The sequence below is a fragment of the Ailuropoda melanoleuca genome, unplaced genomic scaffold (assembly GCF_002007445.2).
Source record: "Ailuropoda melanoleuca isolate Jingjing unplaced genomic scaffold, ASM200744v2 unplaced-scaffold4262, whole genome shotgun sequence".
NCBI classification, from domain to species: domain Eukaryota; kingdom Metazoa; phylum Chordata; class Mammalia; order Carnivora; family Ursidae; genus Ailuropoda; species Ailuropoda melanoleuca.
The window spans coordinates 1772-16809 of NW_023214526.1; the positions used below are offsets into that span (position 1 = coordinate 1772).

At 30.9% G+C, this 15038-nt stretch overlaps 1 long non-coding RNA gene across 1 annotated transcript; it reads right to left on the reverse strand.

Annotated features, from left to right (window-relative positions):
- Nucleotides 1-1941: 1941 nt before the first annotated feature.
- LOC117799091 lies at nucleotides 1942-8654 on the reverse strand. Its single transcript, XR_004622938.1, has 3 exons — nucleotides 8483-8654; nucleotides 7833-7960; nucleotides 1942-2015 (listed from the first exon to the last, which is right to left on the reverse strand). It is a non-coding gene; the product is annotated as an uncharacterized LOC117799091 (long non-coding RNA).
- Nucleotides 8655-15038: the final 6384 nt, after the last annotated feature.

The following is a 15038-nucleotide window of genomic DNA, read 5'->3' on the forward strand; positions in this document are numbered from 1 at the left end:
AAAGTGCAAAATTTTTATAAGAAAGCAAGAAAGTTTATAAAATAATCTTCTCAAACTGGAGGTAGAAAAATATTACAAAGGACACAGAGAACAATAACTACTAAAAAAAATAAATTAAATTTCATCAAAATTTAAAACTTCCACTAATCTGAAAACACCATTAATAAAAATTTGTGGTTATAGAAGAGAACAGGAAAACATACTACAAAACATATATCTAACAAAGAATTACATCCAGAATATATTTAAAAACTTATCCATATCAATAAGGGCAAATACCCAATAAAAATGGTAAGACATTTGAATAGACACAAAAGAATATATAAAAATCATCAATAAATAGGAATGTAAAAAGGCTTAATACCATTATTCGTCAGGGAAATGTAAACTAAAACCATAAAGAGATAACACAAATGAAATATTAAACATTCTCTAGAATTCAGGGATTGAAACTCCAGACATTGCTGGTGTAAAATGTTATAACTATTTTGGCAATTTTTTTTTCAGTTTCTTATAAACATATACCTACTCTATTATCCAGCAATTACATTCTTACACATTTATCCCACAGAAATGAAAACATATGTCCACAGAAAAATTTATATAAGAATTTCCCCCAGGAAATTCCATAAGAATCACAGCAGCTCCAAACCAGAAATAATTAAAATACTGATCAACAGGAAAATGGACAAAGTGTGATATATTCATACAATGGACTATACTTCAGCGAAAGAAAAGAAAAGAAAAGAAAAGAAAAGAAAAGAAAAGAAAAGAAAAGAAAAAGAAAGAAAGAAAGAAAGAAAGAAAGAAAGAAAGAAAGAAAGAAAGAAAGAAAGAAAGACAACTGATACAGTGGATGTCACATGAATGCTAAGTAAAGAAAGCCGGAGGCAAGAGAACATACTGTTTGATCATATTAATATAAAAATACAAAAGAGTCAAGTTAACCTATGGTGAGTATGGTTGTCTCCATGAGGAGACTGACTGAGAACTGGGATGGGTAAAGTTAGGGAAGAACTGGCCAGTTAAATCAGTTGATCACTCTTTAATTTAATAAACTTTTAATGGGTGTTTATACACGTTAGAAGTTAACAAGTTAGACAAATGAATTGACTCATCTTCATTAGGCTATTTATTTCATAGGTAAAAGATACATGAATTTCAAAGAAAAATGTAATTGTGATATTTGCCCAGGTCTACCAGAAAGATACAAAATAATATTTTATTTTATTTTTTATAAGATTTTATTTATTTATTTGACGGAGAGAGAGAGAGGGAGAGAGAGAGCACGAGCAGGGGGAGCAGCAGAGGGAGAGGGAGAAGCAGGCAGAACCCTGGGATCATGACCTGAGCCAAAGGCAGACGCTTAACTGACTGAGCCACCCAGGCGCCCCAATAAAATGATTTTAAAAGTGGAAGGAAATTTAATCGGATGATTTCATCATGACTTTGAAGGAATTCAGAAGTTGCCACCCTAATATACCATTCTAGCATATTGACTATTTTGAGTTCAAGGCATTTAAAAAACAGATACAAGAAGGACATTGTGACCTTCCTTTTTTTTCTTACAAGCAAGAGATGAAATGCCTATAGGAAAGATATCCTCCCTGTATTAGAAGGAAAGAGACATTCTCATCAAAAGAATAGGAAGTAGAGGGCGAGAGAAATATATACAAACAAACTTGCAAAAAAAAAAAAAACAATGACAAGTTGTATTCTTTGCTTCTAAATCTGTCTTGTATCAGCTTAATTGTTAGACTGAGGCTAAGATCTTAAGAGAATACAGGAGAAACTTTTCCTCCTCTACGCCTTATTGTATAGATATGTTATTTGTAAATACCATTAGCACATCTATCCAAAACAACCCCTTACTACATTTGGAAAAGAAACTCAAAAGCTCATTACATATTTTTTAAAAATTATATATTGTTCTAAACTTACCAGAAAGACAATTGTTGCTGACATCTAGCTTTTCCAAAGAAACAAAATGAAAAAGTGGTATGACTTTTGTCAAGCTGAAAACAAAGAAATAAAATTCATAAAAATGTTAAATAAGGATGTCCTTATTATTAATGTAACTATATAATAACATATTTATATAACACAATTATGTAATGATATGCAATGTATATAATTATATACATATATATTTGTACAGTAAAATGCACTTATAACATTAACAGTACTAATTAAAATATAGTAATTATAAAATTCCAAGTATTTATTCTAGAATGGAAGATTTATATTCATTTCTAAAAGGACATTACCATGGACTGTCAATTTCAATGACAAATATCATGGAGTTTAATGTGTACTGGCTATTTAAAAAAAAGATTTTTTTTATTGTTTTTGTTTTGTTTTTGTAAAAGGTCTAATTTATAGAGAATTTATATTATCTATATAATTTTTCCTGGTTCAAACATGTAACTTAAACCATTAAGAGGTAAAAATACAAAAAAAAGTATTTTTCAGTTTTTGACAGCATAACAGCTTGGAGTTACTAGTTTTGTTTTTAATTAAAAAATTTTTTTTTGCTTACCAGATTGAAAGTATTATAAGTACTGCAACTATCCAAAGTTACACGAAGGTTATTTCTAAGTTAGAAATATGCTTCCAAAGAACATAAAATAGAAAATATTTTATATAGGTAGAATAAACTTAAGTTTGGCAGAAATATGCTAATATTTTAAAATAATATTAGTTCATGTATATTTAAATTCTAGTAATAATGAATTTTCCTCCTACTTTTAAAAGTTTCTATCATTTTCTGAGATATAATTGTCATTAAGAACCCAAATTCAAGCAAGGGATATAAGTGATATTGAAAATATTCACATCATTGGAAACAAAAGCCATGAAGGGAAAATTAATTTAATTTTATTTGCATTTCCAACTAAGACAAGTCTACACTTATTCTGTAATATAATATCACATTACCATAGCTATTTGGAAATAAAAATTAAGCCAGGCCTTCTAAATCTTTAAGCAACAGAAAAATCCCTTTGCTTCAAATATAATCTCATTACAAATACAAGTCTCCTGAACCAACCCTCTCCATAAATATTGGAACTCCATACAGCTCAAAATATGCCTCAACTACAGAATATTTCTGGTACCAAAAGGGGAAAAAAAGTATGCATTAATTTCCACTTCTTTTGGTTTCTTGTTTTTTATACTGTCCTTCCAGTTGTCCTGGCAGACATTTTTACATCTTTATTTCTAGCATCTCCCTGTCATGAAAAAAAAAAAATCTATTATTCTAAGGTCAAAGCTTATAGAATAATACTGCGACTTGGAAGCCTCATGGGGTCTGGCACAAAACTAACCCTTGTACTAACCTTGACTCCTTTCTTGTACTATCCTGTTCTGAATTAGCAGAGAGACAGAAAATACTACCGATGAAAAACAGACCAAATAATGAGACTGGAAAAAGTTCTCTCTGACTGTAGCTAAACCTAAACGTAATATTACTATTTATAATCAAACCTACACAACACCACTTCTTAAATACAATTTCTAGGAGGAAAAAAAACCCAAGGTAATAAAAGAAAAAGTGATAAAATATTAGCCATTACATTTATATATATACTTCATTATTTATAATATATACTACTAAAGAGTAAAATTTACTGAAATGTCACATATGCACTGAGAAGGAAGGAAAGAAGGAAGGAAGGAAGGAAGGAAGGAAGGAAGGAAGGAAGGAAGGAAGGAAGGAAGGAAGGAAAGATGGAAGGAAGGAAAGAAGAGAGGGAAGGGAGGGAGGAAGGAAAATTTAAAACTATGTTGATACATAATTAGTGGATTTAAGTCCTAGTTTTATGATTTTCCTACTCAGGCATGTTTTGGATCATTATTATTACAAGTAAGAAATTTAAGTTCTTCAATATAATTCTAATACATTTATCGACAAGAAAATTCCTACTTGTTTTGTAGCTTCAATTAATTTCTAAAACTAAATCTTTGTCCTTCTACTAAAAGGGTTTTGAAAGAGAAACAGATCATGAGTTTTCCCCTTTTTTTCAGATGATTTCATGTTTTAACCAGTAAGTTTGATATGGCAAAGTATAGTGACATATAGGTTATATGAAGACAACCAGTAAAATAACCAACGAAGTCATAGAATTAAAAATAAAATTCTCTTTTCAAAAATCAATGCAAGTAAAGAAATATTTGGCTTGACAAAATATTTTACATTAAAATTTTGTCTTTTCAGATAATCATGCTTTTAGAATCATGTTCTTTTTCTTTTTTAAAAAATTTTGATCAAGAAAACTGGCTATTCATTTATCTTTATGACTATTCATTAGGATGGTAGAAACCTAATAGTAGAATTCTTTTTTTAAACCTCTAGAACTTTTCCTTTTACTGACAATCTGTGTATATTTTTTCCAAGAAAATTCAAACCATTCAAACCAGAAAGACAAAGGACATTAGTGAAAACCTAATACCATTTGACCTTGTCACATTAGCCCTGGGCATAAAAAAGATATAAATTTCAAAGACGACAAAAAGCAAAAGATTTGTACAATAAGCAGCCAATGGGTAATAGTTTCCATTTTCTGCTCCTAGAGTCTCACTGGAAGTAGAAAGACATGAAGCTGAGAGTCTTCCAGTTAGGACTCCGCCGAGTCAAACTTAAAACAGTCATATGTCCTAATGAAAATTTAAAACAGAAGTCAAGATGAAACATGTATTTCAAACAATATGTACTAAGTATCATTCTTTATTGTATTTCATTTGTTGGAGGGGGAAGCATATGGACACATAATTTCTTCCTTGTGGTGAAAATATTTATCAGAAATTAAAAGAAAAATATATACAATTTAAAAGACATACCAATCACAAATCCAAATATCACATTTATAAAACTCATCTGACATTTGCAAAATGTATTGACACATATTTTCCTTTTGGATCAACATCGGAATCCCATTAAATAGGTAAGGTAAGTATTACTACCCCTTTTACATGTAAAAAAAACCCAGGCTCTGGTACAAAAAGAGAGTTGCTCAAGGTCAACTGACAGGTAATTTGTAGATTCAGAATTCAAACTCAGATTTGCTGATCCTGAGTTTTTTATCAAACCTGATACAGTTTTTATATCAAACCTGATATAGTTCTGAAAAAGTCAATGCACATGTAAAAGCTTAATGTAAGACGGGTAATTCCTACATTTAATGGTATTAGCTTATTGTGAAAAATCTTAAGGTTGAAGATCATATTTACACAATGATTTCAAGAAATGATTTTACTACTCTCTATGTCCATTTCTATCAATCTCATTTCCCTGATGTCCTTGGGCCTTTTCCCTTTGTCCTTTCAGAAACAAGAGAAAGTTAAATGTGCAAAGAACTGTGAGAGATCATAAAGAATATATTCAAATATAAGTGACAGTATTATTAAAAAATTCAAAATAGCATATATTATATAATAAATTGACTACATTTTTATATAGTTACATTCAAAAGATTAAGTTCTTTCATTCTTGAGTTTTTTTATTTTTTATTTTTTTTTAAGATTTTATTTATCTATTTGACAGAGAGAGAGACAGCCAGCAAGAGAGGGAACACAGGCAGGGGGAGAGGGAGAGAAAGAAGCAGGCTCCCAGCGGAGGAGCGGACTCTGGGATCACGCCCTGAGCCAAAGGCAAACGCTTAACGACTGAGCCACCCAGGCGCCCCATGTTCTTGAGTTTTTTTATAATTTTTTAACGATTTATTTGTTTGAGAGCATGCAAGAGAGCAGGGGGGAATGGACAGAGGGAGCGAGAGTCTCAAGCAGACTCATGTGAGCATGGAGCTCCATGTGGGCCTTGATCTCAAGACCCTGAGATCACAACCTGTGCTGAAACCGAGAGTTGGATGCCTAACCAAATGCACCATCCAAGCACCCCTTAAGAGTTTTTTTATGCTAAGGACATGTATTACTCAGTTCTATGTTCCCCAAAATAGCAAACACCACATCAATATCCAAATGTTATAAGGTTAAGCAAACAAATTTATAAATAAGGATTATTTGGATTAAGTACCCCAATTATTATTATTATTTTTTAAAGATTTTATTTATTTATTTGAGAGAGAGAGAGAGACAGCCAGCGAGAGAGGGAACACAAGCAGGGGGAGTGGGAGAGAAAGAAGCAGGCTCCCAGCAGAGGAGCCTGATGCGGGGCTCGATCCCACAATGCTGGCATCACGCGCTGAGCCGAAGGCAGACGCTTAACGACTGAGCCACCCAGGCACCCCTAAGTACCCCAATTATTATTAATTCTAACAAATGTCTAGTGATGTAGTTTATATAATTCCTAGTCATATCAGNACCACAATGCTGGCATCACGCGCTGAGCCGAAGGCAGACGCTTAACGACTGAGCCACCCAGGCACCCCTAAGTACCCCAATTATTATTAATTCTAACAAATGTCTAGTGATGTAGTTTATATAATTCCTAGTCATATCAGATTGATATGGGAAATAGTTATATCAGACTGATAGGGCAAAAGTCTATTAGCTAGTATTAATTTTAACTGTTAAAAGTAGATTTCTTTGATAGTTTAAATTGTCCAAAGAAATTAAAGGCATTATTTCTGAAAAAAAATGGTATTAATTTGAATATTTTCTAATCTCTTTTAATATTATTTTGCTCATTAATGTGGCTTGAGATCCACTTCTATAAAATATATAAGGTATGTCAATTACTGAGTGATTTACTGCATATGTCCAAAGCATAGCTGAGCATATCTATTGAAATTGCCTTTCTTACCTGGAAAATATTGTAAAAAGATCCAATGAGTTTATGGATGGCCCAAATTATTTAAACGGTGTATTTCTGACAGAGCTGGCTCTAAAATAAATGCCCTTTTAAAACCAAATTTCATCTATTAGATCTGATTGAAATAATTGGAGGGAATTTTTGAACACAAATTGTTTTTGCTTTGTCAAATAGTAGAATAGTTTAATAGGTGGAAGTTAAATCATTTGAGACATACGTGCTCAAAGGATGAGCACTATCATGGAGAGAATGTGAGAAAATTTTATGGTTCTTTTAGGAAAAAATATGTATGTATTAAAATTGGGTTGTATTTGTTCACTTGTTCTGCAAGAGTTGTATAACTCAAAAAAGCAATTTCTTGTTAAAGGTGGTTTCTTTTCTCTATCCCATGTGCCTTTGATGAACAAATTAATCATGTTAGAGTGAGTAGGTCCTAATGAATTATTAAGCAGAGGGAGACATACACATACTCTGCTCCTGTTTTGGTTTTAGACAGTTATTCTCTGCAAAGATCCAGATGTTCAGTGGTTTCAAATGGATCTTCTGTGTCAGGTACCCATCTCGATTTAATGTTAAGGTATTTTTTTAAGTGTTACTTTATATCCTTAGGGAAATCGAATTTAAATCAATCTTAACAGTTACAAAAAGACATGCAAGTTGAGAACAGATTAAAAATCGTTCTTCCAGGACTTAATAAGTACCACTTGAGAGAATGAGACATCCTTCTGAATTAAATTAACTACCTCCTGCATTTTCCAAGGACTATATTCTTTACAAATATAAACAAACCTGCTCTGGGAGATCCCTACAAGTATGTCTTTGAGAAGAAACAAAATAAGTAGGATAAGTACAATTAAAATTCTACTAAAATTCAAGGGTATGCCAATACACTACTTTTTCAAATCCTATAAAGTTATATTTCTAATTTATGTACTAATTTATTGTTATGCACTTTCACTGAGCTGCTGGTAAAAACTAACGACCTTTCTACTTGTTATGAAGATCAAGCATTTACTTTAAGCAACCATTCAATGAATTTAGTGCTTATGCAGTTTGTTTTTACCTGTTTTGAGAGATAGTCAGGTTTTGTAGTAAAGGCAACCAATATGAAGAAAGTGCTTCCACAGTTGAAATGTTGTTATCATCCAAGTGCAATTCTCTTAGTAGAACATGATTTTCCAAGGACGGAAGCTATATTTAAATTTGGGTCATTAGCTTATATCAAGTAAAAGATTTTTGTCATTCAACAAAATTTAAAAACATAAAATCTACTAAAATTAACAAAAAGTATATTCTGTTAAACTACATAAGTCAAAGTATAATGTTATGCAATTTTTAGTATGAATAAAATTTCTAAGAATTAACTTTAAAATTAGAATTTTTTTAATAAAAGTAACTTCATGGTAAATTTTAATTCGAATTTCATTACAGATACATTTGGCTCCACTTAAACACTGAAATATAACTGAAAAGTTATGATTTATTTTAGTGTTCTGAAAAACTTATGTTAAATTAGACTTCTTTACAAAATATTCTGTTGAACATTTTTTTAATAGAAGTATGTAAGTTTTAAGTAAACTGGAAATCACACACAGATGTAAGCAAAAAACAAAGAAAAATTAATCAAAGTTGCTTTTAAAATATGCAGTTGATTTTTCTATCAAAAGAAAAATCTTATATTAATCACAGGAGCCAATAATTCAAAGAAATTACCTCACTTAGATAATTTCCCTCTAACTTCAGTACTTGGAGCAATCCACAGTTTTCAATACCTTCAACTTTAGTAAGATGATTATGTGAGCAATCCAGGTATATAATGGTAGGAGTATCACAAAGACCTTTTGTACTAATTAACTGATTGTGGTCCACAATTAGTTGCTGAAGATTTCTCAAAGATTCTAAACCACCTGGAAGAAAAATTTTCCAAGATCACTTGTATCATACATTCTTTCAGAATCTAAGGCGAGATTTCTAAATAATTGCAACTTTATATTTTCCAATATTTCTAGTTACAAGGGAGATTTAGCCCATATTCCTGTGAAAAATTTGTAAGTGTAAAATGTATTATTTTTTAAACTTGTACCCACAGGATATATTTTTGAATGACATTGTTATATACCAATTGAAAATTGAATAAAATACTAAAAAGTATACATTGGACACTGAATTTTTTATTTGCAAATAACAACAGAATAAGGGAGAAATAGAAGGACTTGTTTTCTTAAAAAAACAGTTCTCAACTCAGTTTCAGGGTCTTTGAAGTTTGACTACTTCCTTAAGATTGAATATATAACATTGGAATGCTATTTTCCTACCAATGAGATGGCCATCTTAGATTCCCAAGTATAGTAGGTGCAACCATATTAACAACAATGAAATATTAGCATGTTCTTCAGGTATTTCAAGATTGTCACAAGTATCCTCCTAGTTGCCCAGATAAGGTTAAAACCAATATGATATTATATAAAAAATACCAGAGGAATCTTAGACTACAGCTCAGCACTTATAAGGAGAAAACTGAGAAGGTTGTTCAAGTAAGCCATCAGGAATTAGCATTGGAAAGAAATGCTGAGGAAGTCTGTAAGCATTTCATGGAAGATATTAAAAATCTAGAAAATGTTATTTAGATTGAATACTGGACTAGATATGATCTCTCTAGGTACCACCCTATTATATGAAATAGGCAGTTCTAGAAACTGGAAATATGGTTTAAGGTCTAAAGTAGGTACTGGTGAGCAGAATGTCTTCAGTGAATATTGTACATATGGGAGTCATTGAGGCTAAACCTTGCAGAATCAAGCTTCATTGTGATTTTCTTGTCAAGCCCCAAAATATTTTATTCAATTAAATGTTGGAATAGACATGAGTTTTTCAACCAAAAAAAGTTATTTGATAATAAACTGAAAGATAATCTTGGAAGAAACATAATTATGTGTAAAAGTAATATCTGGAATTTATGTAATAAATTTATCCTGAAGAAACTTAAAGCGTTAACTCAAGGTTTGCTCTTTTGATTATACATTGTAATTTACAGAAGGAAAGGGTAGACAGTCTGCTTATATCAAAATGGAAAAATAAAAGGAAGAATCAAGTAATATTACCAAGATTTTCAAGAAAACTTAATGCTGTATCACATCTTAAAAGTTTAGATAATGTAATAAAATTGATGTACAAATATTTCAGAGACACATTTGATGAAAAATTATATTTCAAAATTGCAGTGTTTCTAATACTTTGAGTCAAAACGACTTAATGTTATGGATGATTATTTTATATAAAAAGGAATACATTTTTATGCTAAAGAATTAATTTTCTTATAATGATAAGTTATACATTATCTAAGAAAAGCAGGAAATTGCATAGAAAGACCCATAGAAGAGAGAGACTTAAATTTAAATTTAGGCAGTATTTTTACATTTTTTAAGTTCTTATCTAGGATTAATGTACTGGTATTTTTCTGTAATGTAAAATAGCATGTATAACTTAGAAAAAATTGTCATCTGATACTATTCAAGGAGTGAATTGTTCTGTCCTATAAGATAGTTGACTAAGTTTAAACAACAGAGTCAGCTATCTTATAAATATTATATACTATATATTATGAATTCCAAGGTATTAGAAATAGTATATTACATATAATAATAAATATATATTAGCTAAAATGTAATTTAAAGTCTGTTGAAATAGAAAATACTTTGGAATTTAGTATGCTTTATGATCATATCTAATGAACATCAATTAACCCACTGAAGCAGTTTAAAGGCATTCAAGGAGGAAGGAAATACTAATAAAAATTTGTAGTTTCATAAAATAAAATGTCCTTTATCAAGTATTTAAACATCTTAAGCAATCTACTTCTACAAGCTTAATATTTTTAAAAGCCATGCACATTACTCTTAAGTTTTTCAGAGCTATTCAGAAATAGAATCTTCTATTAACTCATTTAAAATTCGGAATGCATTTGTGAAACTTCTCAAAGGTCACCCAAGAAGAGAACCAAGAATGAAACATCAGGTCACACACTGAGGAAAGCTAAAGGATTTGGCATAAGAAGCTGAAAGGAAACAGGAGACAAAGCAGCAGAACAATTGGGAGAGAACAAAAGGAAAAGGCAAAACAGAATTCCGTGATGACGATAGTTGGTTAGTAAAAATAAAATAATATGCATTTTACAATTATCGTAGGTATTTTTATTTACACTAAATTATATATGGCCAACAGTGTGGCAAGGAGTATGAAGAGGCCACTGTCTTGGCAGTCATGAAGTAGCTGAAGACGTTTATTAGAGGCAATAATAGAGTAATCAGGATGGAAGCCACGATGCAGAAGTAGGGACAAGGAGTGTAGACTATGTTTTAAATATTTGATTATGGAGAGAACGTCTTCTAAAGTCCTTAAAATGGCCCACAAAACCCTATCTTTGAACTGATCCTCTACTCCTGTCCCCTTCTCTTCGTTCATTCTAGCATGTTAACCTCATTGCTGTTCCTCAAACATGCCACACATACTTCCACAGTAGAGCTGTCTGCTTATGTAAAAACTAGTATCAGTATGTGACATGTTAGGCTAGGAAGAATTAAATAAAGCCTATCAGATAATTTCAAATATTAAGGCACCATGATTTTCAGCCAATGTACAGAGAAGGTATAATTTAGTCTACTCAACGATCTGTTTGAGATTTCAATTTGGTGGAATTACCATGATTTCAAGTCTCAGATATTGAGGAATACTTGACAGAGCATTTCTACTTAGAGGAATCCATTACATGATAATACACACACAACTATAAAGTAATATGTAGAGAGACTCCTTTCTGTATTGTTTAAAACAAAGAAATGTAGATAAGTTAAATGTCTATCAGTAAGGGAATAGTTAAATAAAGTATGGAGTATCTATAAAATGAATACACATAATCTTGAATAGGAAGTCGTGTGCCATAGAGGGATGTCCATCATCTATTACTGTGTGTAAAACCTAATTTGTATACATAGGCTTTTAGCTATTGAATGAGTCTGAATCTAAATCTACACATCTATAATTGTATTGCATAGAATAAGATATTGATTGATCCATAAACAACTGTGAACAGTAGTTACTCTTACAAAATAAGAAAGACAAGGGGTAAACAATGTTTTATTGCTTACATGATGTAATTCTGTTTTTTAAAAAATTCGAATGAGAATGCACTTCTTGCATAATATGTATTTAAAAACAATCTATTTGGGAAAAAAATCACAGCAAGTATTGAATAGAAGTGTTATTTAATCTTGACTACCACCACTATCATTGATTGCTGACCTGAAGAAAAACTTGGGAAAACCTGATACTGTTATTCATCAAAAGGGTTTGTTATATAGCCAAAGTAGGGGAACTCTGTACAGAGATAAGGGGCATACTTCTTAGATTTTAAGATGAAAGTTTTAAAGGAAATTCAGTGAAATAATAAATGGAGACTGGGTAAGATCTCTAAAACATCTGCCTATATATAACAGTGAGGGAGAATGTGCATCAAAACATGTATATATATATATATATATATATATATATTTAGGATAGATGTATATATATATATCCTAAAAATTAGCTTAATGACAAAAAAAAAAGGAAATCATTTAAAGGTGTGGAACTGAGCCTGCCAACAAACAAGTGAATGAGCTTGGAAGTAGATCTTTTAGCCTTATTGAGCCTTGAGATGATAGTAGTCCTGGTTGACAGCCTGACTGCAACCTCTTGAGAGATCCTGAGCCATAACCGCCCAGTTAAGCCACTCCCAGATTCCTGATCCACAGAAAATATGAAAAAGGAAGTGTTTGTGGTTTTAAAATTGCTGTTTTAGAGTACTTTGCTTCACAAAAACATATAACTAATACAGTAAGGATTCTATTTGGAAGAAAATATGAGAAAGAAGAAAATATATTGAAAATGCTTTGGGCTATTGAAGGATATTTAAAGAAATTTAATGTAACAAGAATTCAAAGATATTAAAACAACAGATGCAGGTAAACAAATGGACCAAAGTAACACCATGACAGAACTAATAAATAATTTAAAAACAACATTGTACAGAAGAGAGAGCTAAAGTCTGAATTGCCCACAAAAAAGAGATCATCACACTGAGAATAAAATATGAAGAAAGCCAAAAATCAAAAGATATAGATTAAATTAATTAAATAATAATAGACATGAAGGACAAACAACCAAAATATGGTTCATCTATGATTGAAAAATTGAAAAATAGAACCAAGACAAAAAAGTTTTCCAAAATATATAAAAACCAAAATTTCCCAGAAACAAAGGAATAACTTAATGTGTAGTTTGAAAGGGACATTACATTCCAAAACAAATTTATGTGGATTTATTGACTACAAGATGTTTCTTGGTTAAGTTGCCGATCAAGGACAAGGAGTGTTATTCAGGTATCTTCACAGATATCAGTCATGAGGATAGAAAATCAAGTTAGCCTCTAACTTGCAACAGCAAAACACAGTATCATGTATGCAGTGAAGCAATGCCACAAAGTACTAAGTGAAAATGTTACCTAAAAATAGAATGCACACCTTTCTTCTCATTCAAGAATGAAGGCAACTGACAGATATTCTCAAACATGAAAGAATTCAGGGATTATAGGATCCATCTTTCTTTGAAAAATAAGATTTAAAAAGAGGCAATGAACTAGGAAATCCAGACAAGCAGGAGATGAAAGGAAGAGTTGTAAAAAGAACTGGTACTAACCCATTGTCATACAGATCTAATGCCACTGAAGGATATATACATTGAGTCCTAAAACCTGATGTGAATAATAAAAATTGTAAGGGGAAAAGAAGATTGGAAAAAGTATAAATATTCTAATTTATTTTATATTCTTAAAGAGGAGTTAATATTGTCTAAAATACATGAATCAAAAGCACATTTTTACTAATGTACTAAACAACAAAGAAAATACTATAACTGGCAAAACTGGAAGGTGGAGATGGAAGTGTAAATGAGATAATTTTATTATCTTTAGCATGAGGAAGCCAGTCTAAAATTTTGAAGTCAAAACAGTTTCATATACACTCTTGCTCTATTGTTAAACAATGCTTTTGAGTTTTTAAATATGTCTCATCTTAGTAAACTGTTTGTAGAAAAATTGACTGAAAAGGAATGTTCCCAACCAGTAATTCACATAGGGATGATTTTTGTTGTTGTTCATAAGATTATTTTATATATGTTAATATATTTCAACAATTGCTTACTTTATAAATCATGGTACTTTTTAAAAATTCAAACTGATGTTCAACTTCAGTAGTAGTTAAAGTCATCATCTCAAAAGCAGCACTAAAATGTTAGCTGTTTCTTTAATATTAATAAAAATTACATGCTTAGAGCTTATCTCTTTATATATACTGCAGTAGTGACAGGTATTATTTAACTTTTTCTACTGTTTAGTTAAACTTTACTTAATTAATTACCCAAATTTTGTTAAATTAAACTTTACCTTAAGTATACTTATTTATATAGGAAAAGGAAGCATGATTGGGTGAAGAGTTACCACATTCATTTCAAGTGATTTCTTATTTTGATTACTTTGTTCTTTCATATAAATGCCTTCTATATATAAAAGGACATTTTGTTTACCATTTTATATTTGTTATTCCTCAGAGATTTTTAGATTTCTATTTAGCTGTGAGCTACGTTATTACAGTTTTCTTTTCTTTTTTTTTTTAAGATTTTATTTATTTATTTGACAGAGATAGAGACAGCCAGCGAGAGAGGGAACACAAGTAGGGGGAGGAAGAAGCAGGCTCATAGCAGAGGAGCCTGATGTGGGGCTCGATCCCACAACGCCGGGATCACGCCCTGAGCCGAAGGCAGGCGCTTAACCGCTATGTCACCCAGGCGCCCCCATACAGTTTTATTTTCTTAATACTGGTATATGACAAAATCTTTTGTAATTTTTTTGAAATAAGCATAGAGTATCCTACATATAAACACATATAAATCATTTATATTCTCCACATTTCTACTAAAAATATCAAAATCTATTTTTTCAAAACTGGCTTTACTTGTAATATAAAATTCATCAGAGACTCATTCTACTAGTTTCAGCTCTGTATTATGTCCACATGGAAATGGAAAAATAATATAGAAGGAATCTCTGCTCAAATATCTATTACTTGATCAATTCAACTACAATTTTTAAAAAATTACAACACGGAAAAATGTTAACAATTTATCATGAAGTGAATAGGGTAAATTACAAAACAATATTATTACAGTAGTGTTTTTT